At 41.8% G+C, this 25,746-nt stretch overlaps 1 long non-coding RNA gene across 1 annotated transcript in view; it reads left to right on the top strand.

Annotated features, from left to right (window-relative positions):
• Positions 1-16,509: 16,509 nt before the first annotated feature.
• LOC137312850 (uncharacterized) overlaps positions 16,510-25,746 on the top strand; it is a 72,949-nt gene continuing 63,712 nt past the window's right edge. The window contains exons 1-2 of the long non-coding RNA XR_010960845.1: positions 16,510-16,798; positions 25,222-25,724. This is a non-coding gene — a long non-coding RNA (uncharacterized lncRNA). The remainder of the gene's footprint in view (positions 16,799-25,221; positions 25,725-25,746) is intronic.

Consider the following 25,746-nt stretch of genomic DNA (forward strand, 5'->3'; position numbering starts at 1 on the left):
TAGGGGGAGTGTTTGCTAGTGCTGTTGGGGAGGGTTTAAACTAATATGGCAGGGGGATGGGAACCGATGCAGGAAGTCAGTGGGAAGTAAAGTGGTGACAGAAACAAAAGGCAATAAGGGAGAGTGTACGAAACATGACCGGACAGATGGTCTAAGAAAGCAGGGCAAAGACCAAGGGAAGTCTAAATTAAACAGCATTTATTTCAATGCAAGAAGTCTGATGGGCAAGGCAGATGAACTCAGGGCATGGATGGGTACATGGGACTGGGATGTTATCGCTATTACTGAAACATGGCTAAGGGAGGGGCAGGACTGGCAGCTCAATGTTCCAGGGTACAGATGCTATAGGAAAGATAGAGCTGGAGGTAAGAGAGGAGGGGGAGTTGCGTTCTTGATTAGGGAGAACATCACGGCAGTCGTGAGAGGGGATATATCCGAGCGTTCGCCCACTGAGTCTATAAGGGTAGAACCGAAAAATAAGAAGGGAGAGATCACTTTGATAGGATTGTACTACAGACTCCCAAATAGTCAACGGGAAATTGGGGAGCAAATATGTAAGGAGATTACAGACAGCTGCAAGAAAAATAGGGTGGTAATAGTAGGGGACTTTAACTTTCCCAACATTGACTGGGACAGACATAGCATTAGGGGCTTGGATGGAGAGAAATTTGTTGAGTGTATTCAAGAGGAATTTCTCATTCAGTATGTGGATGGCCCGACTAGAGAGGGGGCAAAACTTGACCTCCTCTTGGGAAATAAGGAAGGGCAGGTGACAGAAGTGTTAGTGAGGGATCACTTTGGGACCAGTGATCATAATTCCATTAGTTTTAAGATAGCTATGGAGAATGATAGGTCTGGCCCAAAAGTTAAAATTCTAAATTGGGGAAAGGCCAATTTTGATGGTATTAGACAGGAACTTTCAGAAGTTGATTGGGAGAATCTGTTGGCAGGCAAAGGGACGTCTGGTAAGTGGGAGGCTTTCAAAAGTGTGTTAACCAGGGTTCAGGGTAAGCACATTCCTTATAAAGTGAAGGGCAAGGCTGGTAGAAGTAGGGAACCTTGGATGACTCGGGAGATTGAGGCCCTAGTCAAAAAGACGAAGGAGGCATATGACATGAATAGACAGCTGGGATCAAGTGGATCCCTTGAAGAGTATAGAGATTGCCGGAGCAGAGTTAAGAGAGAAATCAGGAGGGCAAAAAGGGGACATGAGATTGCTTTGGCAGATAAGGCAAAGGAGAATCCAAAGAGCTTCTACAAATACATAAAGGGCAAAAGAGTAACGAGGGAGAGAGTACGGCCTCTTAAGGATCAACAAGAGATAGGTGAGATCCTGAATGAATATTTCACATCTGTGTTTACGGTTGAGAAAGGCATGGATGTTAGGGAACTTGGGTAAATAAATAGAGATGGCTTGAGGAGTGTAAATATTACAGAGAGGGAGGTGCTGGAAGTCTTAACGCGCATCAAGGTAGAAAAATCTCCAGGACCTGATGAAATGTATCCCAGGACGTTATGGGAGGTTAGGGAGGAAATTGCGGGTACCCAAGCAGAGATATTTGAATCATCTACAACTACAGGTGAGGTGCCTGAAGATTGCAGGGTAGCAAATGTTGTGCCTTTGCTTAAGAAGGGCGGCAGGGAAAAGCCTGGGAACTACAGACCGGTGAGCCTGACATCTGTAGTGTGTAAGTTGTTAGACGGTATTCTGAGAGACAGGATTACAGGCATTTGGAGAGGCAGGGACTGATTAGAAACAGTCAGCATGGTTTTGTGAGAGGAAAATCATGTCTCACGAATTTGATTGAGTTTTTTGAAGGGGTAACCAAGAAGATAGATGAGGGCTGTGCAGTAGACGTGGTCTACATGGACTTCAGCAAAGCCTTTGACAAGGTACCGCATGGTAGGTTGTTAGGTAAGGTTAAATCTCACGGGATCCAAGGTGAGGTAGCCAATTGGATACAAAATTGGCTTCACGACAGAAGACAGAGGGTGGTTGTGGAGGGTTGTTTTTCAGACTGGAGGCCTGTGACCAGCGGTGTGCCTCAGGGATCGGTGCTGGGTCCGCTGTTATTTGTTATTTATATTAATGATTTGGATGAGAATTTAGGAGGCATGGTTAGTAAGTTTGCAGATGACACCAAGATTGGTGGCATTGTGTACAGTGAAGAAGGTTATCTAGGATTGCAACGGGATCTTGATAAATTGGGCCAGTGGGCCGATGAATGGCAGATGGAGTTTAATATAGATAAATGTGAGGTGATGCATTTTGGTAGATCGAATCGGGCCAGGACCTACTCCGTTAATGGTCGGGCGTTGGGGAGAGTTATAGAACAAAGGGATCTAGGAGTACAGGTTCATAGCTCCTTGAAAGTGGAGTCACAGGTGGATAGGGTGGTGAAGAACGCATTCGGCATGCCTGGTTTCATTGGTAAGAACATTGAATACAGGAGTTGGGATGTCTTGTTGAAGTTGTACAAGACATTAGTAAGGCCACACTTGGAATACTGTGTACAGTTCTGGTCACCATATTATAGAAAGGATATTATTAAACTAGAAAGAGTGCAGAAAAGATTTACTAGGATGCTACCGGGACTTGATGGTTTGACTTGTAGGGAGAGGTTACATAGACTGGGACTTTTTTCCCTGGAGAGTAGGAGGTTAAGGGGTGATCTTATCGAAGTCTATAAAATAATGAGGGGCACAGATAAGGTAGATAGTCAAAATCTTTTCCAAAGGTAGCGGAGTCTATAACGAGGGGACATAGATTTAAGGTGAGAGCGGAGAGATACAAAAGGGTCCAGAGGTGCAATTCTTTCACTCAAAGGGTGGTGAGTGTCTGGAACGAGCTGCCAGAGGCAGTAGTAGAGGCGGGTACAATTTTGTCTTTTAAAAAGCGTTTGGACAGTTACATGGGTAAGATGGGTATCGAGGGATATGGGCCAAGTGCACGCAATTGGGACTAGCTTAGTGGTATAAACTGGGCGACATGGACATGTTGGGCCGAAGGGCCTGTTTCCATGTTGTAAACTTCTATAACACTGAGTCCGATTGTCAGCATCTCACTGCAGCCCAGACTGAGACCCACCCTGGGACCTTCCTGTCTGTACATTTGTCCACTGTCCCACTGCAGCCCAGACTGAGCCCCACCATGAGGCCTTCCTGTCTGTACATTTACTCAGTGTCCCACTGCAGTCCAGACTTAGCCCCACCCTGGGCCCTTCTGTACATTGAGTGTCCCATTGCAGCCCAGACTGAAAACCGCCATGGGCACTTTATTTCTGTTCATTGACCCAGTGTCCCAATGAAGACCAGGCTGAGTCCTACCCTGGTCCCTTCCTGTATGTACATTGACCCAGTGTCTCACTGCAGCCCAGATTGTATCCTACCCTGATCCCATCCTGTCTGTACATTGACAAAATCCCCATTAGGGAATATTTAGCCCCGGATATCCTGCAGAATCAGCGCTGTGGGACCGGGTGACTGAGTCTCATGACCCTGTTGCTGCGCCTCTTACTTCACAATGGGAGACAACTCTCGCTCAGCTCGGGCTTAAAACCTGGAGCGCGGCCCGTGAATGGGGAGGGACAGAGAATCGGGCAAAATGATCAAGGACTGAGAGCACATCACTTTTAAACAGAGACAGAATGATCCGGGACTGATCGCTCACCCCTTTTAAACAGACACAGAATGATCCGGGACTGATCGCTCACCCCTTTTAAACAGACACAGAATGATCCGGGACTGATCGCTCACCCCTTTTAAACAGGGACAGAATGATCCGGGACTGATCGCTCACCCCTTTTAAACAGGGACAGAATGATCCGGGACTGATCGCTCACCCCTTTTAAACAGACACAGAATGATCCGGGACTGATCGCTCACCCCTTTTAAACAGGGACAGAATGATCCGGGACTGATCGCTCACCCCTTTTGAACAGGGACAGCATGATCCGGGAGTGACAGCACGCCCCTCTTAAAGAGACACAGAATGAATCGGGACTGACAGCACATCCCTTTTAAACAGACAAAGAATGATCCGGGACTGACAGCACACCCCTTTTGAACAGACACAGAATGACCCGGGATTGGTTCAAGGAAAGAAACAGAAAGTAGGGATAAACGGGCCATTGTCAGGTTGGCAGGGTGTTACTGGTGGGGTGTCGCAGGGGTCAGTGCTTGGGCCTCAGCGATTTACAATCTATATTGATGAATTAGTTGAAGGGACAGTGTAAAATGTCCAAGTTCGCTGACGATACAAAGCGAGGTTGGAAAGTAATTTGTGAGGAGGACACAAAGAGTCTGTGAAAGGATATAGACAGATTAAGTGAGTGGACAAGACGGTGATAGTTGTGGCATAATGTGTGGAAATGTGAGGATATTCACTTTGGAAGGAAGGATAGAAAAACAGAATATTTTAAAATGGTGGGAGACTAATAAATGTTGGTGTTCACAGAGAATTGGGTGTCCTTGTATAAGAAACTCAAAAATGTAGTGTGCAGCTAGAGCAGTTAATTCGGAAAGCAAATGGCATGTTGGCCTTTATTGCAAGGGGGTTCGAGTACAAGAGGAGGGAAGAATTACTACAACTGTACACGGCTTTAGTGAGACCTCACCTGAAGTATTGCGTCCAGTTTTGGTCTCCTTATCTAAGGACGGGTATGCTTGCCTTGGAGGCGGTGCAACGAGGGTTCACTTGATTAATTCCTGGGATGAGAGGGTTGTCCTATGAGAAGAGATTGAGCAGATTGGGCCTGTACTCTCTGGAGTTTAGAAGAATGATGGTGATCTAATTGAAACATATAAGATTATGATGGGGCTTGACAGGTTAGATGCTGAGAGATTGATTCCCCGAAATGGAGATTCTAAAACTAGGTTGCATAGTCTCAGGATAAGGGGTCGGCCATTCAAGACTGAGATGAGGATGAATTTCTTCATGCAGAGTGTTTTGAATCTTTAGACCTCTCTACCCCAGAGGGCTGTGGATGATGAGTCTTTGAATATATTCAAGGCTGAGATCGATAGATTTTTTGAATTGTGATCAAATTCCCTCCTATCTCCTCTCTGACTTCATTTAACAGCCTCGGGTGCGTTATTTCTCAGTTCAGTGACTTGTCCACCTCGGCTATTAAATTCAGATCCAAATCCTTTTCTACAGTTATCTAGAAATATGGTCCCACATGCTCCACTGTTACAACAACATTTTCACATCTGCCATCACTTTTAGAAACTAAAGGAAATGTGTTGTTTCTCCCCAAAACCTCATCCATCACAGCCCAATCTTATAGATACCAGATCACATCTCTCATCAATCTAACTTTCCAAATGTGTTTGGAATGATTTGTAGATTCACAGACATAACACACAATCTGAACTCCAATTCATTGGACTGTTGACCTGTTCTCGTTTTTCTTTGCTTTTAATATTAAGTTACGTCTTCTGTCACGACTTCAAAACCTCCTTCCTTTTTCCTGCTCATAAATTTTCACTATTTCATAAATCTTCTGTTCCTGCTCCAACAGTTTTATTATTTCCACTCTCTCGTCTCAGATCCGGATATTTCACACGATCCAGTCCTATCAGGTGAAAGCCTCCCACTGCTCTATATACCCAGTCTGTTAAACCGTTGTTGTTTGTCGGTTCAGTTCGTAACCGTCCCTCCACTTCGTCCTGAACTAACCCTGTGGTCCCAAAAACATGAACACTTCCCTCCAGTTCCATCCCTGCAGCCGGACATTGACCTGCCTCATATTGTCCTCCTTTAGCAGCCCAGCGCAAAACAATCCAGAGATCACCACGTTAAGGCCTAGTTTTTCAGTCTAGAGCTCAAATGTTAATATTCCCTCTCTCAACGGAGCTCTTTCCTTGTTATTGGTTCCGGCCATGACTATTTTCCGCTCTGCTTTCCTTCCCAGAGAGTGTCCCACCTGTTCCAGGAAGTTCTTCGCTCTGACACCAGGAAGGTAACTTACTAATTGGGACTGCATAGAGCTGCCGATGAATTTTTTTATTCGCCTGACTATCGCTCTCCTATTCATGTGCCCAACTTGCCTCTCACACATGCCCCTACTCCCTGGTTTCAAACTATTATTCAGAAGGACCATCCTGCGTCGCTGTCGCTATCCACCTTACAGTCGAAACACCAGATATCTATTGGACAGTTCCAGCACTGAGATCCCTCCACCTATGACTGCACTGGCCCACTAGATGTTCACTCACTTCCCCCTATCTACACTGTATCTGCTCGGTTTCCTCTTCCTGAGTGAGCTGTAGGTTCTTGCTCGTGATCAGTACCCTTTATCAGGATATAATTGATATTGTAAAGGTTGATCTGAACCTACCGGTGACTATTCTCATTCTTGGTGATGAAGTTGGATCTTCTCCCCTGTTTGGACTTTCAGCCATGGTGGTGACAGGCGTTCCAAGATTCTGCTGCTCTGTAATAAATATATTAATAGGAGGGTTAGACGGAAATATTAAGATGAGAAGGATAAAACGTCGCCTTGTCGCGATATGAAGTCCCTACTCCCCCATCAGCACAACAATTGTTAGCTCTGGGATCGAGCATTTCCCGACTGTTACCAACAATTCTCCACATCAGGTGCGGCACAGACAGCTGGCCATTGAAAACCAATGAGTCCCGCAGACCTCCACAACCAGTTCTAGACGGCCGAGATTCTGCACTGGGAGCACCCATTGGTAAGATTTAGTCTCCGTGCAGGACAGCACCAGACTTATCCCTGAGCTGGTGAATATTCTGAAGAGCAATATGGAGCGAGGTGATGAGTTCAATGATTCTTCACTCGGTGTTACCCAGTCTGGCGCTATTGTATTATTTTATTCACAGATTTGTTTCAATTTTTTGATTTGTTGAGTTTTGATATTAAATTCTGGCATTTTATGAACCTGATATCTACCTACATACACAATACGGAGCTGGGTGTGATTTCTCTGCTCTCTATGGGTAGTGACGTTGTCCGTGTGTTCATGGAGATGTGTTTTGGTTGGTGCTTCTATTTGAATATATTTACCATATCTCTCACGGTATCAGCACCTGACTAACGTTGGCCGATGACACAAAGATTGGTGGCATTGTAAGCAGTGTAGATGAAAACATGAAATTACAAAGCGATATTGATAGAATAGGTGAATGGGCAAAACTGTGGCAAATGGAATTCAATGTAGACAAATGTGAGATCATTTACTTTGGATCAAGAATGGATAGAAGAGGGTACTTTCTAAATGGTAAAATGTTAAAAACAGTGGATGCCCAAAGGGACCTCGGGGTTCAGGTGCATAGACCATTGCAGTGTCATGATCAGGTGCAGAAAATAATCAATAAGGCTAATGGAATGCTGGCCTTTATATGTCGAGGACTGGAGTACAAGGGGGCAGAGGTCATGCTGCAGCTATACAAAACTCTGGTCAGACCGCACCTGGAGTACTGTGAACAGTTCTGGGCACCGCACCTTCGGAAGGACATGTTGGCTTTGGAGGGAGTGCAGCGTAGGTTTACTGGAATGAAACCCAGACTTCAAGGGTTAAGTTACGAGGAGAGATTATACAAATTGGGGTTGTATTCTCTAGAGTTTCGAAGATTAAGGGGTGATCAGTTCGAAGTTTATCAGATATTAAGGGGAACGGATGGGGTGGATGCAGAGAAACTATTTCTGCTGGTTGGGGAATCTTGGAGGTGGGGGCACAGTCTAAAAATTAGAGCCAGACCTTTCAGGAGCGAGATTAGAAAACGTTTCTACACACAAAGGGTGGTAGAAGATTGGAACTCTCTTCTGCAAACGGCAATTGACACTAGCTCAATTGCTAAATTTAAATGTGAGATATATAGCTTTTTGGCAATCAAAAGTATTAAGGGATATGGGCCAAAGGTGGTTATATGGAGTTGGATAACAGATCAGCCATGGTATTATCAAATGGCGGAGCAGTCACGAGGGGCTGAATGGCCTACTCCTGTTCCTGTTTTTCCTATGTTTCCGAATTTTACACCGTTCAATAAAATTAACACTAATGTATAATGTTATCAATCGTGTAATCTTAAACTGGTGCTGCACAGTTATCTTTGGATTATCTTTAGGGGTCTTACAATCTCAAAAACCATCACAAATATATAAGTTGTCGATTTGTGTGTGTGTCTCTCTGTGTGTGCACAAAGGCAAGAGCAACAAATTAAACTATCAGTCCCGGTGCTTGCCTTTCCACACTGTCGGAATGTAAAAGCGATTCATCTCGGTCAGTAAATTTCTATAAACTATAGTTGAAGTTTTCTCCAGCATAAATGTGCAGCCAAGATTGAGACCTTGTAAGATGCAGTTATCTGTTGTTTCAGTCACGCTCACATTAGTGTAATAAACGGACAACAGCAACAAAAACTTACATTTACACCTACACTAATTACATTAGTTTAATCAAATACAAGATTCATTTGAGCAGTTACTTCCTTTTTTATATAAAGCCTAGAGATCGGGCCCTAAAACCTGTTGGTAATTTGAATGTTTACTTTTTATGTAAAGATTAGTGATGGACCCTCCGACCTGTTGGGAATTTCAGTAGCTACTTTTTCTGAAGATTAGTGATGGGCCCACCAACCTGTTGGTAATTTGAGTTGTTAGTTTTATTTAAAGATTAGTGTTGGACACTCCCACCTGTTGGTAATTTCAGTGGTTAATTTCTTTATAAAGACTTGAGATGGACCCTCCTTCCTGATTGCAATTGGAATTGTTACCTTTTCGATAAAAATTAGTGGTGAGGCCCTGCTACCTATTTGTAATTTATGTCGTTACTTTTTACACAAAAAATACTGATGGACCCTCCTACCTGTTGGTAATTTAGATTGTTACTTTTTATATAAAGATTAGTGATGGATCTTCGTGCCTGTTGCTAATTACAGTAGTGACTTTTTATATAAAGATTAGTGATGGACACTCCTGCCTTTTGATAAGTTTTTTTATGAGGACTAGTGATGAGGCCTCCAAACTGTATATATTGGAAGTAACTACTCAAATTATCAAAATTAACGATCAGGAACCTCCTTTCTCTGTGAAAGATGGTTTCAGCCCTGAAGCTGTTTCTCTTTAAAACAGTCCTGCAGTTTACTTCTGCCTGAAGGGAGAGGCCTCTTTTTCTTCAGTTGAGCAAATCTAACAAGCAACATCCTCAATAACTTATTTTTCGAAAAAAGGTGAAGTCCTTGCTCCATTCTCCCAACTAATTCGTATTAAACTAATTAATTATAATTAATCAGGAGCAAGTTTTGTCTCCGATTTTGTTCCTGTCCTGTGATTGGATGGCGTTCAGTCCGGCCTCGGGTCAGCTGAGGCTGATTTCCCAGGTGTCCGGCAGAGAGCGATCATCGGCCATTGCGAATGTGTTAACCCTTTACTGAGCTGAACTGTGTTTTCGATCAGTCTTTGATCAGTTCAATAAAAGTGTACCGGGCACATAACGGTTCAGTGAGTAAGAAGAGCCAGTGTGACAGTTACAAATAAATGCACATAGAGTGAGAAAGGCCAGTTTCCCACTCCTGTTTACTGAATATCAAATTCTAACATGGGGAGGAAACACCGCTGGACGAGGATGGTGTAAATCTCCAGAGTTCGTGTTCCTGCTATCTGTCCTGTAACCGCTTTAAAATGTGTCTGAGCGGAGATTGGTGGGGTCCAAGAAGGTATAAGCCCTGAAATTCTAGGTGTAAAGTAGCCACCCTTCAGTCAGTGTCTGAACGAACAATGAGTGAATTGTTCAATCCGCGAGGAATGGAGAGCTCCCGCCGCCGGGGAACATATCTGACCGCGGGAAATCGACTTTAGAAAAGAGGAAGGGGCTGAAGAACTTAATTAAAATGCAAATTGACATTATATTAACATTACCTTGATCCCGTCTCTCAATGTCCGTGTAGATTTTACAAATTATTCCCTTGTTATTTCATTACACCCAATCGAGCACAAGTTCCTTGCTTTATTTTAGCAGTTCAAAACTTGGGAATTTGATCTGATCCTTGGTATGTGAGATTCAGAGCTCCACACTCTGTGAAACCTGCTGCCAGACATCAGGATGGATTTCAACACAAACATTCCTCATTTGTTTCAGAACAGGGAGCGGCCTTTCTGGTGGAATCAAATCGAAGCGGGTTAACAATTCGCTGCCACGTCAATTGTGAACAAAGTCAGTTATAAATTTTACTTGTTCAAATTTGGTTCCTGGGAAGTTCAGTAAAGCAGATACATGGTTCGAAATAAATTGTTACATTTGCATCAGGGACATTGTTTGCTGAAAATCCCATCGATTTTCGGATGTTTGCGCTTTCAACACTGGGGCCAAGAGCCAGTGTTTCGTCAGTTAGCTGAGGACAGGCTGTTTCTGTCAGTGAGGACATTAACCGTTTAACCTCCGAATTAAACTCTTGTTGAGCATCAATCACCTCAATCACTGGGGGAACGAGTACTGACATTCCACAGTTACATTTATCAGAGTAAATATTCAGCAGACACACCAGTTACATTGTTAATTCCGGAAAGGACCATTCCTGGACTGTGATTGGTATAAGGATTGGATTTCCCCCATTTTCAGAGGGTTCACAGACAGAATACAAAAACAACTCCACGGGATGGAAGTGTCCAAAGAGAGAAAGTATTTGAGCACAGATTGTGGTGATAATTCCGAGGGACGGATTGTTGTGATCAATCCCAGGGATAGATTGTGGTGATAATTCCGATGGACGGATTGTTGTGATCAATCCCAGGGACAGATTGTGGTGATAATTCCGAGGGACGGATTGTTGTGATCAATCCCAGGGACAGATTGTTGTGATAATCCCGAGGGACGGATTGTTGTGATCAATCCTAGGGACAGATTGTGGTGATAATTCCGAGGGACGGATTGTTGTGATCAATCCAAGGGACAGATTGTGGTGATAATTAAATACTCTGTTAAGTGGACAGTTTGGGTAAATGGTGGGTTTATATATCATTAAGTACACTGTTAAATGGACAGTGTGGGTAAATATTCAATTAATATATCATCAATTACAATTTTCAATAGACAGTACTGGTAAATGGTGGGATTATATATCATTAAATACACTGTGAAATGGATAGTGTGGGTAAATAATGGCTTTTTATATCATTAAATGCACTGTTAAATGGACAGTGTGAGTAATTGGTGAGTTTATCTATCATTAAATACAGTGTTAAATGGACAGTATGGATAAATGGTGGTTTTATATATCATTAAATACACTGTTAAATGGACATTGTTTGCAAATGGTGGGTTTATATATCATTAAATACACTGTTAATGGACAGTGTGTGTAAATGGTGGGTTTATACATCATTAAATACACTGTTAAATGTACAGTGTGGGTAAATGATGGGTTTATATATCATTAAATACACTGTTAAATAGACAGTGTGGGTGAATGGTGGGTTTCGATACAATTAAATACAATGTTAAATGGACCGACAGTCCCTGTACTGATTATCGAGCTGATACTGCTGACAGTATAAGTTTTGCTTATCGAGCTTATGCTTCTGAGATTACCTGTATTGATCATAGAGCTGATATTACTGACAGTATCTGTATTAATTGTAGAGCTGATATTATGAACAGTATCTGCTCGGAATATAGAGCTGCTATTACTGGCCTTATCTCTGCTGATTTTACATGTGATATTACTGAACGTACCTTTACTGATTATAGAGCCGATATTACTGACAGTACTTGTATTTATTATCGAGATGATATTACTGATTATATCTGCACTGATTATAGAACTGATATTAATGACAGTACTTTTATTGATTGTCGAGCTGATATTACTGAAAGTATCTGTGCTGATTTTATAGAGCTTAACAGTGAGAGTATTTTGACGCTTATAGGGTTGTTGTGCTGAAAATGTCTGTTTTGATTATGGAGCTGATATTACTGACTGTATCTGTGCTAATATGACGCTGTTATTACTGACTGTATCTCTGCTCAATATAGCGCTGATATTACTGACAGTATCTGCGCTAATATGTCGCGGTTACTAACTGTATCTCGGCTCAATATCGCACTGATATTACTGAATGTATCTGTGCTCAAAATAGCCCTGCTTTACTGACTGTATCCCTGTTCAATATAGGGCTGATTATTCTGACAGTATCCCTGCTCAATATTGAGCTGTTACTACTGACTGTATCTGTGTTGATGAAAGAGCTGGTGTAATAAAAACATTCATTGAATGACTTAGAATTGTCTAGCTCAAGAACAGCCCATTTTCCCCACATGGCTTTGCCTGGATTTATGCTCCACACGAGCGTCCTCCCGCACGATTTCATCGCACCCTATCAACTTATCTTTCTATTTCTAGCACCCTCGTGTATTTATCTACCTTCCCCTTAAATGCATCTTAACTTTTCGCCTCAACCGTTCCATGTGCTGGAGAATTGCACATTCTCACCACTCTCTGAGTAAGATGTCTCTCCTGAATTACATCTTGGTTTCATTAGTAACTTTCTTATATTCATGGCCTCTATTTTTGGACTGCCCTTAAGGGGAAACATGCTCTCCAGTTCGAGCCTATGGAACCCCTTCGGAATATGAAAGACCTCTATCAGTTCACCTCTCCGTCTTCAACTGAATGGAGAAAAGAGACAGAGCCTGTTAAATCTTTCCTGATATTGATGGTAAATAATGCATTGAACAAGTGACGCCAGGAATTAAAAGAAAGTAATGCCAGTAAGGAACACCCAGGCCACAATCTTCTCCCATGGGAGCGGGTAAATTCAGGCAACCTCGGCACAATCCAGAGCACGGTAGAAGGGGTACTTAAAACTGCACCAATAAAATACCCGGAGCCGGCAGGCTGTGTTTGTGCATTGCTGTGGTTGAAGCAGATCAGTTAGAAGGACTGCACTGTCAAACTCACATATTAAAAAAACAACCTTTGGTGCAAGTGTTGTCTTGTCCTGCCAGGTGGGTGCGGGAGAACTGCTGGGACTCGCCCGGCAGAGGCGGAGACTCCAAAACGGCGCCAGAGAGTGCGATGTTCTGACCTGTCTCACTGTTCATCGACTGAACAACAAGATTCTTATGATAGCGTGCGTTTGGTTGGGGGGTGAATTCCGATCCAGAATCCTGGACACATCAGGTCAGTATCTCGGCAGATACAAAAAGCATCAATTTCAGGGCCATAGTATTTAAAATCTACAGATACAGAAGCTCTTGTACTGAACTTTTAACCGTCCCCGAAATAAAATCGCAGGTTGGTTTCAGGGTTTCACTGCTTATTTCTGACTGGACACAGTGTGGAACAATGGGTGTGTTTACTTAAGTATATTTAACAAAGTTTACCTTCGATTCCCTTGCACCGAATATCTGATCTTTACTCCCCTGGAATTCTGCGAATTGCAGAACCGATGGAGCTCAACCTGAAATACAAACAGCCAGTCAGAGCCCATTTGGTTCGGGTACGGTGTGGACATATCCCTACGAGGGGGAAAGGAAAGGCATCCAAAACTATATCACCCTAAATGACGAAAGAGATGGAGATATTTAGAAAAATGAAAATGGAGGCTAATGACGAATGTAAGATTTATAATACAGTAGAGAACCAGGCTGAATACAGAAAGAACAGAGGAGATCTAAAAAAAAAGGTGGAAATAAGAGGGGCAAAAAAAGAGAACCAATTGTAAATTTCAAAAGGGAATTTGAAGGGAATTAAAAAACTTGAAGGAAAAATTTACAGGGCTTTGGGGAAAGAGCATGGAAGAGGGAATAATTGGAAAGGTCTTTAAAAGTGCCAGCACATGCTTCATGGGCTGAATGGACTCCTGTGCTGTACCTGCTATGATACTACGTTGCAACCATTTAAAGGGAACAGACAATCCTTCCGTTGCTGAAGTCATTGTACAGAAACTCGAATTAAACTTCACATTCGCCAAATGCCGGAATCCAGCACATGTTTAAATATAAGAACGTAGGACCAGGAGTAGGCCATTCAGCCCCTCGAATCTGTTCCCCCATTTAATTAGATCATGGCCGCTCTGTACCTGTACTCTATTTACCTGCCCTTGACCCATTTCGCTCATACCCTGAACTGAAAAAAAACTGCCGCTGTCAACCGTGAAAATTTCAGTTGACCCAGAATCCACAACCTTTTGGAAGAGGGAATTCCACATTTCCAGTAAACTTTGTGTGAAAACGTGCGTCCAGATTTCACTCCTGAACGGCCTCGAGCTAATTTGAAGATTGTGTCCCCTTGTTCTGGACTCCTCCATCAGAGGAAATGCCTCCTCTGTACCTAATGAATATGAGGTATTAGATTTTAGTAAGAAAAATAAGGGGGTCACATACTGCTTGGATAATAAGTGTCTAAATAGGGTGGATGAGCAGAGGGTTCTGGGGGTAAATCCAATGGGGCATTGAGCAGAAATTTGTTTACCCAGAGAGTGGTTGGAATGTGGAACTCAGTACCACAAGGCATAATTGAGGCGACTCGCATCGACGCATTTAAGGGAAGCTAAATAAACACACGACGGATAAAGGAATAGAAGGATATTAGCGCAGATACTGTCAGTAATATCAGCGCTATATTGAGCAGAGATACAGTCAGTAATAACAGCTTCATATTAGCACAGATACAGTCAGTAATATCAGCTCCATAATCAAAACAGACATTTTCAGTATAACAACTCTATAAGCGTCAAAATACTCTCACTATTAAGCTCTATAAAATCAGCACAGATACTTTCAGTAATATCAGCTCGACAATCAATAAAAGTACTGTCATTAATATCAGTTCCATAATCAGTGCAGATATGATCAGTAATATCAGCTCTATAATAAATACAAGTACTGTCAGTAATATCGGCTCTATAATCAGTGCAGATATAATCAGTAATATCAGCTCTGTAATAAATACAAGTACTGTCAGTAATATCGGCTCTATAATCAATACAGGTACGTTCAGTAATATCACATGTAAAATGAGCACAGATAAAGCCAGTAATACCAGCTCTATATTCAGATCAGATACTGTTCATAATATCAGCTCTACAATTAATACAGATACTGTCAGTAATATCAGCTCTATGATCAATACAGGTAATCTCAGAAGCATAAGCTCTATCAGCAAAACTTATACTGTCAGCACTATCAGCTCGATAATCAGTACAGGGACTGTCAGTCCATTTAACATTGTATTTAATTATATCGAAACCCACCATTTGCCCACACTGTCCATTTAACAGTGTATTTAATGATATATAAACCCACCATTTACCCACACTGTCCATTTAACAGTGTATTTAATGAAATATAAACCCACCATTTACACACACTGTCCATTTAAAAGTGCATTTAATAATATATAAACCCACCATTTATCCGCACTGTCCATTTAACAGTGTATTAAATGATATGTAAACCCACCATTTACCCACACTGTCCATTTAACTACTTGTTTAATGATAATTAATCGACCATTTTCCCACAATGTCCAATTAACTGAGTTTTTAGCAATATATAAATCCGCCATTTACCCACACTATCCATTTAACAACTTGTTTAATGATAATTAATCGACCATTTTCCCACAATGTCCAATTAACTGAGTTTTTAGCAATATATAAACCCACCATTTACCCACACTGTCCATTTAACAGTGTATTTAATGATATATAAACCCACCATTTACCCACACTGTCCATTTAACAGTGTATTTAATGATATATAAACCCACCACTTAACTCCACTGTCCATTTAACAGTGTATTTAATGACAAATAAACCCACCATCTAACCAGACTGTCCATTTAACTGTGTATTTAATGATATATAAACCCACCATTTACCCGCACTGTCCATTTAACAGTGTATTTAATGATATATAAACCCACCATTTACCCACACTGTCCATTTAATAGTGTATTTAATGATATATAAACCCACCATTTACCCACACTATCCATTTAGCAGTGTATTTAATGATATATAAACCCACCATTTACCCACACTGTCCATTCAACAGTGTATTTAATGATATATAACCCCACAATTTACTAACTATCAATTTAAGAGTGCATTTTATTGTATATATACCCAGCAATTACCCACACTGTCCATTTAACAGTGCATTTAATGATATATAAACGCACCACATACCCACACTGTTCATTTAACAGTACATTTAATTATATATAATCCCACCATTTACCCACACTGTCCATTGCCCCAGTGCTTGAGCTGATTGATGCTCAGCCATAGTTTCATTCGGCGGTTGAATGATTAATGTCCTCACTTGCAGAAACAGCCTCTCCTCACCTCACTGACGAAACACTGGCTCCTGGTCGCAGGGTTGAAAGCGCAAACATTAGAAAATCGATGGGACTTTCGGAAACAACGTCCCTGATGCAAATGTGACAATTTATTTCTGAACAAGTATCTATTTTACTGAAATTTCCAGAAATAAGATTAGAAAAAGAACATTTAGAACCAACTTTGTTCACAATTGACTTTGCAGCGAATTGTGAACGCGGCTCGATAACATTCCACCAGAAAGACCGCTCCCTGTTCTGAAACAAATGAGGAATGTTTGTGTTGAAATCCATCCTCATGTCTGGCAGCAGCTTTCACAGTGGGCGGAACTCTGAATCTCACAACAAGGATCAGATCAAATTCCCAAGTTGTGAACTGCTAAAATGAAGCAAAGAAATTGCACTCGATTGATTACAATGAAATAACCAGGATATAATTTGCAAAATCTGCACGGACATTGAGAGACGGAAAATACTTGCGGGATCAAGGTAAGGTTAACGTAGTGTCAATTTGTTTTTTAATTAACTTTTCCTGCTCCTTCCTCTTTTCTGAAGCCGATTTCCCGCGGTCGGATATGTTCCCCAGCGTAGGGAGCTCTCTATTCATCGGGGATTGAACAATTCACTAATTGTTCGCTCAGACACTGACTGAAGGCCGGCGATTTTACACCGGGAATTTCAGGGCTTATCCCTTCACTGGACCCCACCAATCTCCCCACAGACACGTTTTAAAGCGGTTACGGGACAGAAAGCAGGAGCACGAACTCTGGAGATTTGCACTATCCTCGTCCAGCGGTGCCTCCTCCCAATGTTAGAATTTGATAGTTATTAAACAGGGTTGGGAAACTGTCCTTTCTCAATCTATATGCATTTATTTTTATCTGTAACACTGGCTCGTTTTACTCACTCAACCGTTTTGTGCCCGGTGCACTTTTATTGAACTGATCAAAGACTGATCGAACACTCAGTTCAGCTCAGTAAAGGGTTAACTCTTTCGCAATGGCCGATTATCGCTCTCTGCCGGGCACCTGGAAAATCAGCCTATGGTTACACAAGGCCGGACTGAGCGCGATCCAATCAAAGGACAGGAGCAAAATCGGAGACAAAGCTTATTCCTGATTAATTATATTTAATTAGTTTAATTCGAATTAAATGGGAGAATGGAGCAGGGACTTCAGTTTTTGCTAAATTATGTTATTGATGGTGTTATTTGTTAAATTGGCTCAACTGAAGAAAGAGAGGCCGCTTCCTTCGGACAGAAACAAATTTCAGGAATGTTTCAAAAGGGAAACCGGTTCAGGGCTGAAACTATCTTTCAAAGAGAACGGAGGTTCCTGTTCGTTAATTTTGGTAATTTGTGTAGTTACTTCTAATATCAACAGGTCGGACGGTCCATCACTTATCCTTATATAAAAAGTCAACACTGAAATTACCAACAGATCGGAGGGTCCATCACTAATCTTTATATAAAAAAGTAACTATTCAAATTACCAACAGGTTTTAGGGCCAGATTTGTAGGCTTTATATAAAAAAGGAAGTAACTGCTCAAATGAATCTTGTGTTTGATTACACTAATGTAATTAGTGTAGTTGTAAATGTAAGTTTTTGTTGCTGTTGTCCGTTTATTGCACTGGTTGTGAGCGTCACTGAAACAACAGATAACTGCATCTTACAAGGTCTCGAACTTGGTTGTACATTTATGCTGGAGAATAACTTCAACTATAGTTTGCAGAAATTTACTGACCAAGATCAATCGCTTTTACATTCCCACAGTGTGGAAAGGCAAGCACCAGGACTGATAGTTTGATTAGTCGCTATTACCTTTGCGCACAACACAGCGTGGCACACACACAATGGAGAATTATAATTGTAAAACACCGTCAAATGTTCAACTTATATATTTGTCGTGTGTTCTGAGATTGTAAGACCCCTAAAGATAATCCAAAGATAAATGTGCAGCACCAGTTTAAAGTTACAAGATTGATAACATTATACATTAGTGTTAATATTATTGAACGGTGTAAAACTCCTCACCTCATAAAATGCTCATTAGGAAACATAGGAAACATAGGAACAGGAGTCGGCCATTCAGCCCCTCCTGCCTGTTCCGCCATTTGATAAGATCATGCCTTATCTGTGATCTATCTCCATCGACCCGCCTTTGCCCATATCCCTTAATACCTTTGGTTGCCAATAAGCTATCTATCAGAGATTTAAATTTAGCAAATGAGCTAGTATCAACTGCCATTTTCGGAAGAGAGTTCCAAAATTCGACCACCCTTTGTGTGTAGAAATGTTTTCTAATCTCGCTCCTGAAAGGTCTGGCTCTAATTTTTACACTGTGGATCCGACTCCTGGAATCCCCAACCAGCGGGAATATTTTCTATCTATCCACCCTATCCGTTCCTCCTAATATCTTATAAACTTCGATCAGATCACTCCTTAGCATTCGAAACTCCAGAGAATACAACCGCAATTTATGTAATCTCTCCTCGTAACTTAATCCTTGAAGTCCGGGTATCATTCCAGTAAACCTACGCTGCACTCACTCCAAATCCAATATGTCCTTCCGAAGGTGCGGTTCCCAGAACTGCTCACAGTACTCCAGGTGCGGTCGAACCAGGGTTTGGTACAGCTGCAGAATAACTTCTGCCCCCTTGTACTCCAGTCCACTTGATATAAAGGCCAGCATTCCATTCGCCTTAATGATTATTTTCCGCACCTGTTAATGACACTTTTATGATCTATGTACCTGAACCCCGACGTCCCTTTGGATATCAATTGTTTTTAACTTTTTAACATTTAGAACGTACCCTGTTCCATCCTTTTTTGACCAAAGTGGATGACCTCACACTTGTCCACATTCAATACCATTTGCCACAGTTTTGCCCATTCACCTAATCTATCAATACCGCTTAGAAATTTTATTTTCATCTACACTGCTTACAATGCCACCAATCTTTGTGTCATCGGCAAACTTAGATATGAGACTTTCGATGCCTTCATCTCAGTCGTTAATAAATATTGTGAATAATTCAGGCCCCAAGACAGATCCCTGCGGGACTCCACGAGTCACATCCTGCCAAAGTGAGTACTTACCCATTCTCCCTACTCTCTGTCGCCTTTCGCTCAGCCAATTTCCTAATCAAGTCCGTACTTTTCCCTCAATTCAATGGGCTTCTATCTTAGCTAACAGTCTCTTATGTGGGCCCATATCAAATGCCTTCTAGAAGTCCATATAAATAACCTCCATTGACATTCCCCTGTCCAATACTTTAGTCACCTCTTCAAAAAATTCAATCTGATTTATCAGGCACGACCTAACTTTCACAAATCCATGCTGGCTCTCTCTGATCAACTGAAAATTCAGAGGTGTTCAGTCACCCTATCCTTAATTATAGACTCCAGCATTTTCCCCACAACAGATGTTAGGCTAACTGGTTTATAATACTCCGCTTTCCCTCTCTCTCTCCTTTCTTAAAAAGCGGAGTGACATGTGCAATTTTCCAATCTCGATGGACAGTTCCTGAATCTAGAGAACTTTGAAAGATTACAGTTAGGGCATCTGCAATGTGCTCACTTACTTCCTTTGAAACCTTGGGATGGAAACCATCCGGTCCTCGGGATTTCTCACTCTTTCGTGCCATTATTTTCTTCATTACTGTTGCTTTACTTATGTTAATTTTATTGAGTCCCTGTCCCCGATTCAATATTAGTTCTCATGGGATTTCCGGCATGCTATCTCCTTTTACGACTGTAAATACTGACGCAAAGTAATTATTCAACATGTCCGCCATTTCCACATTGTCAATGACAATACCCCCACTTTCAGTGTTTAAGGGGCCAAAACTGCTCCTGACCATCCCCCTTTTCCTAATGTAATTATAAATGTACTTCGTATTGTTTTTGATATCCCTTGCATGTTTCTTTTTATACTCTTTTTTGTAGCTCTTACGATCTGTTTTGTGTCCCTTTGTTGATCTTTGTATCTTTCCCATTCGCCAGGATCTGTGCCATTCTTTGCCTTTTTAAATTCCCTTTCCTTATGTCTTATACTGTCCCTTACGTCTTTAGTTGTCCATGGCTGTTTTTTTATGGCAAGTAGAGTTCCTGCCCCTCAGCGGTATAAACCGGTTCTGTATCTCGTTAAATGTTTGTTTAAACATTTCCCATTGATCATCAGTAGTTCGAACCATTAACAAATTTGCGCCGGTTCATGTGGACAATCTCTTTTGTTCAGCCTGGGCTGCAGTGGAACACTGAGTAAATGTACAGAAAGGAAGGGCCCAGGGCCGTGGTCAGTCTGGGCTGCAGTGTGACACTGGGTAAATGCATAGACAGGAAAAGCTCAGTGTGGTGCTCAGTCTGGGTTGCGGTGAGACGCTGATAATCGGACTCAGTATTCGTGGGTTTCGGGAGTGACAACACCCAGGGAATCCGGTGACTGCTGGAAAGTGCACCTATATGGGTTTCCGATTGTCCTCTCAGTGTGGGATGAGAATGCATTCTTAAATCTCTGATTGGCCCCTCAGTGAGGGAGGAGGTTCAACCCACTCTGCTCTTTATGATGAGTGGGGATCTGGGGTTCAAAGGGATTGGATTCTTCATACCCGGTTTATGTGGGAAATAAACCACCCGAATGGCACGAAAACCGGGGAGCGGGGGTGGTGTTGTTTTCCCGAGTCAGAGCATCAGAGCGACCACAGAGTCCCTGATATAATTTAGCGAGTGTATGTGGCAAGGTATTGGCGATTCGAGACTGTTTCAAAGTGCAAGCCTCGTGGTTATAAAACAGCGCTCGGATCGTGAGTTCAATTCTCAGCCTGTGAAACTAAAAAGTGCTATAATTACTGACAGTATCTGTACTGATTGTGGAACTGACAGTGCTTGCATTGATTGTAGAACTGACATTATCTGTGCTGATTTTACAGAGCTTAACAGAGAGGATATTTGTGATGCTGAAAGAGTTGTTATACTGAAGGTGTCCTTTTGATTATAGCGCTGATGTTACTGACAGTATCTCTGCTAATCTGAGGCGGTTATTACTGACTGTATATCTGCTCAATATAGGGTTGATAGTACTGATAGAATCTATGTTCAATATAGCCCTGTTACTACTGACGTATCCCTGCTCAATATGGGGCTGATATTTCTGACATTATCTGTATTAATGAAAGAGCTGGTGTAATAAAAATATTGATTGAATTACATGGAATTTGACAGGACAGGAACAGCCCTCTTGGCCAAAAAGGTCTTTGCCTGGATTTATGCTCGACACGATCGTTCCGCACACTACTTCTTCGCATCCTATCAACTTATCTTTCTATTGCTGCGGTTCAAGCAGATCAGTTAGAAGGACTGCACTGTCAAACTCACGTATTAAAAAAAAATAAGTGTTTCCTTGTCCTGCCAGGTGAGTGCAGGAGAACTGCTGGGACTCGCCCGGCAGAGGCGGAGACTCCGAAACGGCGCCAGAGATTGCGATGTTCTGACCTGTCTCACTGTTCATCGACTGAACAACAAGATTGTTATGATAGCGTGGGTTTGGGTGGGGGGTGAATTGCAATCCAGAATTCTGGACACATCAGGTTAGCATCTCGGCAGATACAAAAAGCATCAATTTCAGGACCTTAGTATTTAAAATCTACAGATACAGAATCTCTTGTACTGAACTTTTAACCGTCCACGAAATAAAATCGCCGGTTGGTTTCAGGGTTTAACTGTTTAATTCTGACTGGACACAGGGTGGAACAATGGGTGTGTTTACTAAACTATATTTAACAAAGTTTCCCTTCGATTCCCTTGCACCGATTATCTGATCTTTACTCCCCTGGAATTCTCCGAAGTGCAGAATCGATGGAGCTCAGCCTGAAATATAAACAGCCAGTCAAAGCGCATTTGGTTCGGGTACAGTGTAGAACATCCCTACGAGGGGGAAAGGAAGGGCACCCAAAGCTAGAGCTCACTGGATGACTAAAGAGATAGAGATTAAAATGAAACAGAAAACGGAGGCTTATGACGAATGTATGGTTCATAACACAGTAGAGAATCAGGCTGAATACAGAAAGAACAGAGGAGATCGAAAAAAAGGGAATAAGAGGGGCAAAAAGAGAGATTCAATTGTAACTTTCAAAGGGGAATTGGATAAAAACTTGAAGGGAGAAATTTGGAGGGCTATGGGGAAAGAGCAGGGGAAAGGGACTAATTGGACAGCCCTTTCTAAGAGCCAGCACAGGCGTCATGGGCCGAATGGCCACCTCCTGTGCTGTACCTACGATGATACTATGTTGCATCCATATAAAGGGAACGTATAAACCATCCAGTGCTGAAGTCATTTTACAGAAACTCTGGTTAACCTTCACATTCACCAAATGCCGGAATTGATAATCCAGCACATGTTTAAGTACAGGAACATAGGAAGAGGAGTAGGCCATTCAGCCCCTCGAATCTGTTCTCTCTTTTAATGAGATCATAGTTGCTCTGTACCTGAATTCCATTTACCTGTCCTTGATCCATTTCGCTTGATAGCCTTACCACAAAAAATCTGCCGCTATCAGTCTTCAAAGTTTCAGTTGACCCAGAATCCACAACCTTTTGGAGGAGCGAATTCCACATTTCCAGTAAACTTTGTGCGAAAAGGTGCGTCCAGATTTCACTCCTGAAGGGCCGAGCGCGAATGTTAATGTTGTGCCCCCTTGTTCTGGATTCCTCCATCAAAGGAAATGTCTACTCTGTATTTAATGAGTGTGAGGTATTACATTTTGGTTGTAACAATAGCGCGGCCACAAACTGCCTCGATAATAATTGTCCAAAAAGGGTAGAGGAGCGGGGGGTTCGGGGGGTACAGATAAAGAAATCACTAAATGTAGCGAAGCAGGTTAATAAGGCCATAAAAAAGCAAATCAAGCAATGCGGTTCTTTCCAGAAGGCTAGAACTGTAAAGCAGAGAAGTGAAGTTAAATTTGTATAGAACCTTGGTTAGGCCACACTTGGATTACTATGAATAGTTCAGGTCTCCACATTATAAAAAGGATATAGAGGCACTGGAGAAGGTACAAAAAGATTTACTAGGATGATACCAGAACAGAGAAGTTATACCTATCAATGAAGATTGAGCAACATGGGGCTCTATTCCCTGGCAAAAGGAAGACGGACGGGTGGCCTGATAGATGTCTTTAAGATTATGTAAGGGTTTGATAGGGTGGACGTAGAGAAGATGTTTCCACTTGCGGGAGAAACCAGAACGAGGGACCATAAATATCAGATAGTCACTAATAAATCCAATAGGGAATTCAGCAGGAACTTCTTCACCCAGAGATTGTTTGGAAAGTGGAACTCACTACCACAAGGAGTAGTAGAGACGAGTAGCATTTAATTGAAGCAAATTAAACACATGAAGGAGAAAGGAATTGAGTGAATTGCTAACAGGGGTAGATTAAGGGAGGAGGTTAGTGTGGAGAATGGACCATTTGGGCCGAATGGTCTGTTTCTGTGCTGTACGTTCTATGAAATTCTCTATCGAATCTTATTATCATTTTAGAAATGTCATTTAAAGCACCCTGACTACATGCAAACCCACCATTTACAGACGGTCCATTTAACAGTGTATTTAATGATATATAAACAAATCATTTGCTCACACTATCCATTCAACTGTGTATTTAATGATATATAAACCCACCATTTACAAACAATGTCCATTTACCACTGTATTTAATGATACATAAACCCACCATTAACCCACACTGTCCATTTAACAGTGTTTTTAATGACATATAAACCCACCATTTACTCACACTGTCCATTTAACAGTGTATTTAATGATATATAAACACACCATTTACTCCTACTATACATTTAACAGTGTATTTAATGCCATACAAACCAAACATTTACTCCTACTGTACATTGAACAGTGGATTTAATGATATTTAAAAACACCATTTACCCACACTGTTCATTTAACAGTGTATTTAATTATATGAATCGTTCGTTTGAATATTTTTACAAAATGAATAAAACTCCGTTTAACTCAGCGATAGATTGAAAGAAGTAAGAAAGAGAAGGTCTGTCGAGGGAGAATTCACAGGAAGACTAATATTGGGGAATGTTTCGTTCCGACACTTTAGGTTGTGTCTCCGGCCCGAAAGAATCCTCAATCCTGGTCAAAAACCAAGGGGGAAATTGGAGAGAAAAGGGGAAATATCGCAATCTGTCCCTGGGATTGATCAGAACAATCCGTCCCTCGGAATTATCACCACAATCTATCACTGGGATTGATCACAACAATCCATCCATCGGGATTATCACTCCAATCTGTCCCTGGGATTGATCACAACAATCTGTCCCTCGGAATTATCACCACAATCTATCCTTGGGATTGATCACAACAATCTGTCCCTCGGAATTATCACCACAATCTATCCCTGGGATTGATCACAACAATCCGTCCCTCGGGATTATCACCACAATCTGTCCCTGGGATTGATCACAACAATCAGTCCCTCGGGATTATCACCACAATCTATCCCTGTCATTGACCACAACAATCCGTCCCTCGGGATTATCACCACAATCTGTCCCTGGGGTTGATCACAACAATCCGTCCCTCGGAATTATCACCACAATCTGTCGTCAAACACTTTCTCTCTTCGGACACTTCCAACCCGGGGAGGGGCTATTTATAACTGTCTGTGAACCCCCTCAAAATGAGGGCAATCCAATCTTTATACCAAGCACAGACCAGGAATGGTCCTTTCCCGATTTAACAATGCAACTGATGTATCTGCTGAATATTTACTTTGATAAATATAACTGTAGAAAGTCAGTACTCATTCGCACAGTGATTGAGGCGATTGATGCTCAGCGATAGTTTCATTTGGCGGTTAAATGGTTAATGTCCTCACTTACAGAAACAGCCCGTCCTCAGCTCTCTGACGAAACACTGGCTCTTTGCAACCGGGTTGAAAGCGCAAACATCAGAAAATCGATGGGACTTTCAGCAAACAATGTCCCTGATGCAAATGTAACAATTTATTTCGAACCAAGTATCTGTTTCACTGAACCTCCCTGGAACAAGATGATAAAAAGTAAAATTTATAACTGACTTTGTTCACAATTGACGTGGCAGCGAATTGTCAACCCGGTTCGATTCGATTCCACCAGAAAGGCCGCTCCCTGTTCTGAAAGAAATGAGGAATGTTTGTGTTGAAATCCATCCTGATGTCTGGCAGCAGCTTTCACAGAGGGCGGAGCTCTGAATCTCACATAAGAAGGATCGGATTAAATTCACAAGTTGTGAACTGCTGAAATAAAGCAAGGAACTTCTTCTCGATTTATTGTAATGAAATAACAAGGATATAATTTGTAAAATCCACACGGACATTGAGAGACGGAAATTCCTTGCGGGATCAAGGTAAGATTAATGTCGTTGAATT

The sequence above is a fragment of the Heptranchias perlo genome, unplaced genomic scaffold (genome assembly GCF_035084215.1).
Source record: "Heptranchias perlo isolate sHepPer1 unplaced genomic scaffold, sHepPer1.hap1 HAP1_SCAFFOLD_44, whole genome shotgun sequence".
Taxonomy (NCBI): Eukaryota; Metazoa; Chordata; class Chondrichthyes; order Hexanchiformes; family Hexanchidae; genus Heptranchias; species Heptranchias perlo.